Here is a 3,513-nt window from a genome sequence, read left to right as displayed (position 1 = left end):
CTGGCTGTGTTGGTCTCTATGGCCTGACCCCAAATCCTCCTGAGCTGTTGCTGCAGTGTCCCAGCACCTGTGGAAACCTGGGATTGTCCAAGCCTGACACTCCCACACAGTGACATTTGTAGGGTTTGTGCTCCATTTCTCACCCTTTTATCCCCAGATCCTGCCCATGACACAGCTCCTTGCTCACTTGAGTTACCCTTCAGAATAAATTTTTCTTAGAAATGTGGTTTGGGGGGGATTCACTGGTTGAGTTGGAGTCAACACAAATAGTCTGAGAGCAGCCCCACATATTTTTCCCCCAACTAAACCACTTTTTCCTGTGGAGAGATGAGTTTGGGGCACACAGATGCAGCATGGTCTGAAGAGAGAGATGAGTGGGACTTGTTTGCTCCCACTGCTGCCATCAGGCTCCTCCTGCCACACAAATTTTCTGCTGCATTTCTGGAACAGCTGGGAAAATGTGCCATTGTCAAACCCTGAGCACGAGCCTGTCTTGATGAGATGACATTTGTTCTTCTGTGCATATGAGAGACTGGTTAGAAAATCTCCTGATTTTTTTTTTCTCTGTGTTTGAACTGGATTTGAACTCTGTGCTCTGCTCTGAGGCCTCTTCTGTAGCTACACAGCTCAAGCACGTTGGCCTGACCTAAATCTGTGCCCTTGAGCGGCTTGTTGAGCTGTTCTCACCCAGGAGCTGCCACCAGCCCCACTTGGTCCATCCTGAGCTCTTCCCTGGCAGGAGCTGGTGAGAGAATCATTTCCTCTTGTCCCTGTCCTTGTGGGACACCAGGAAATAATTCCTGTGGCTGCAAACCCTCCCTGCCCGGGCTGCCAGCATCCCCCACAAAATTCCCTGCTATTTTCCCTTGGCAGAACGTGGAGAGGCACTTGAGAAGCTGCTCTTAATTTTTGTGGCCCTGTGCATTGCTGTGGGCTGGGGAGGGAATCTCTGTCCAGCCAAACCACACATTTGGTGTTCAGGATTATTAAAATTACTCAAACCCCCCTTTTTTCCCCTTCCCTTTCAGCCTAGGTGTCAGTTGTCCTTCAGTCAGGACTGGTTATTCCTGGTTAATCCTGGCTCAGGATTAGTTATTCCAGGCTTTCCCTTTCCTGCTCAGCTCCCATCTCCTGGGGCTGGACAGAAATAATTCCAGTTATGATTTGACTAAAATTATTTCTGTCAAACCCCAGGAGATGGGAGCTGAGCAGAGCCACTGCTAAACCCCCCCTGCCAAGGAATGATTTTAGGGATTCCAATCCCTGACTGTGCCCTAAACCTGCAATTCCCTCCCCAGGCAAAAGTAAAAATTTTAAATTTTAAAAAGGTATAAGAAGAAATTTGTTGATAGTAATTAAAGACTAATAAGAATTAGAATAAAATCATTAGAATATTTTTAATAAGAAAAAAACTGTCACCTGTCACACTTTGTGCTGTTATTTCATCCCCAGCCCTGCTGCTCCCAACTCCCCTAATCCTGCCTTGCCAAGCCAGTCCTTGCCCCTCTCCCTGGAAGTGATTCCTTGTCCTGGAGGTGATTCCTTGTCCTGGAGGTGATTCCTTGTCCTGGAGGTGATTCCTTGTCCTGGAGGTGATTCCTTGTCCTGGAGGTGATTCCTTGTCCTGGAGGTGATTCCTTGTCCTGGAGGTGATTCCTTGTCCTGGAGGTGATTCCTTGTCCTGGAGGTGATTCCTTGTCCTGGAGGTGATTCCTTGTCCTGGAGGTGATTCCTTGTCCTGGAGGTGATTCCTTGTCCTGGAGGTGATTCCTTGTCCTGGAGGTGATTCCTTGTCCTGGAGGTGATTCCTTGTCCTGGAGGTGATTCCTTGTCCTGGAGGTGATTCCTTGTCCTGGAGGTGATTCCTTGTCCTGGAGGTGATTCCTTGTCCTGGAGGTGATTCCTTGTCCTGGAGGTGATTCCTTGTCCTGGAGGTGATTCCTTGTCCTGGAGGTGATTCCTTGTCCTGGAGGTGATTCCTTGTCCTGGAGGTGATTCCTTGTCCTGGAGGTGATTCCTTGTCCTGGAGGTGATTCCTTGTCCTGGAGGTGATTCCTTGTCCTGGAGGTGATTCCTTGTCCTGGAGGTGATTCCTTGTCCTGGAGGTGATTCCTTGTCCTGGAGGTGATTCCTTGTCCTGGAGGTGATTCCTTGTCCTGGAGGTGATTCCTTGTCCTGGAGGTGATTCCTTGTCCTGGAGGTGATTCCTTGTCCTGGAGGTGATTCCTTGTCCTGGAGGTGATTCCTTGTCCTGGAGGTGATTCCTTGTCCTGGAGGTGATTCCTTGTCCTGGAGGTGATTCCTTGTCCTGGAGGTGATTCCTTGTCCTGGAGGTGATTCCTTGTCCTGGAGGTGATTCCTTGTCCTGGAGGTGATTCCTTGTCCTGGAGGTGATTCCATCTCCTGGAGGTGATTCCTTTTCCTGGAGGTGATTCCATGCCCTGCTGCTGTCCCATGAAGTGGCAGCAGGGACAGAAAGCTCCCTGTCCCCCTGACCTCCTGCCCCATCCCAGATTTCAGTGCAGGGATTGTCCCTGGCTCCCTGTCACCTCCAGGGTCACCAGTGTCCCCGAGGGGGTGGCTCCACTGCAGGCAGGGCCGGAGGATGAGCCAGCAGCAATTTATTCTTTTATTCTTTCCCATTTATGAATGGTGTTTTGTGCTGGAGAGCAAATTCCCGGAAACTCCCCAAATCCATTCCCAAAAAAATCCCCAAAATTCTCAAAAAAATCCCCTAATCCATTCCCAAAAAAAATCCACAAATCCATTCCCAAAAAATCCCCAATTTTATTCCCAAAAAGTCCACAAAATTCCCAGAAACTCCCCAAATCCATTCCCAAAAAATCCCCAAAAATTCCCCCAAAACCCTCCAAATCTATTCCCAAAAAAATCCCCAAATCCATTCCCAAAAAACCCCCAATTTTATTCCCAAAAAATCCCCCAAATACCCAGAAACTTCCCAAATCCATTCCCAAAAAATCCCCAAATCCATTCCCAAAAAACCCCCAATTTTATTCCCAAAAAAAAAAAAAATCCCCACAATTCCCTGATGGATTCCTGGGCAAACCACTCACAGTCTCCCTTGGGTGCTGGGGTTCATTTTCTGCTCTGCTTTGCCTGCACCGAGCCTGGGACGAGCCCAGGTGTGCCCAGATGTGCCCAGATGTGCCCAAGTGTGCTCAGGTGTGTCCAGATGTGCTCAGGTGTGCCCAGGTGTGCGCAGGTGTGCTCAGGTGTGCCCAGGTGCGCTCAGGTGTGTCCAGGTGTGCCCAGGGGTGCCCAGGTGTGCCCAGATGTGCCCAGGGGTGCTCAGGTGTGCCCAGGTGTGCGCAGGTGTGCTCAGGTGTGCCCAGGTGCGCTCAGGTGTGTCCAGGTGTGCCCAGGGGTGCCCAGGTGTGCCCAGATGTGCCCAGGGGTGCTCAGGTGTGCCCAGGTGTGCGCAGGTGTGCTCAGGTGTGCCCAGGTGCGCTCAGGTGTGTCCAGGTGTGCCCAGGGGTGCCCAGGTGTGCCCAG

Source organism: Onychostruthus taczanowskii, unplaced genomic scaffold (assembly GCF_017590055.1).
Source record: "Onychostruthus taczanowskii isolate IOZ18803 unplaced genomic scaffold, ASM1759005v1 scaffold61, whole genome shotgun sequence".
NCBI classification, from domain to species: domain Eukaryota; kingdom Metazoa; phylum Chordata; class Aves; order Passeriformes; family Passeridae; genus Onychostruthus; species Onychostruthus taczanowskii.
Note: the sequence above shows the minus strand (reverse complement) of the source record.